Here is a 572-nt window from a genome sequence, read left to right as displayed (position 1 = left end):
TATTTATTTTGGCTTACCTATACGACAACAATATGATAACAAAATTTTTAATCTCCAAAAAAAAAATCATTTCTAAATGTCTTTAAATGTATTGCAGCTTCTCAATTTACTCTAATGTTGGCCATGCACAATGTAATTTTAAGGCAATTTCGGCCTTGGTAAATATAAAAAAGATTGAACAGAATGTTGCAGCCTAATACTTACAATTTTTGTCAAATTTACTGCAATTATTAATGGCAGATTGTCTTATTCTGCATGTTCATATGTAGGACTAAAAGCTGGTCAAATGCCAGCTGGATTCAAAATGCCTAAAATGTATCATGTATCATTGTTAATATTATTGTTTTAACTTGTTGGAATTAATAGGTTAAATAGGTTAGAAAAAAACATTTTCACTAATAATCTGTGCAGAAAGTGTGATTATGTCAAGCATTTTATTATTTTAATTTTGCTTAAGTGGTTTTCATTAAAGTGTTAAAAAGTTTTTCAGTAACTTTAATTTGGGTATGTTTGCCCAGGTGATAAACGTAATGCTGCTTCTGATATAATCTCCTAATAATGGAAAAGCCTCT

This window comes from Pyxicephalus adspersus, chromosome 2 (genome assembly GCF_032062135.1).
Source record: "Pyxicephalus adspersus chromosome 2, UCB_Pads_2.0, whole genome shotgun sequence".
NCBI classification, from domain to species: domain Eukaryota; kingdom Metazoa; phylum Chordata; class Amphibia; order Anura; family Pyxicephalidae; genus Pyxicephalus; species Pyxicephalus adspersus.
The sequence above is the reverse complement of the archived record's forward strand: the minus strand, read 5'-3'. Positions refer to the sequence as shown.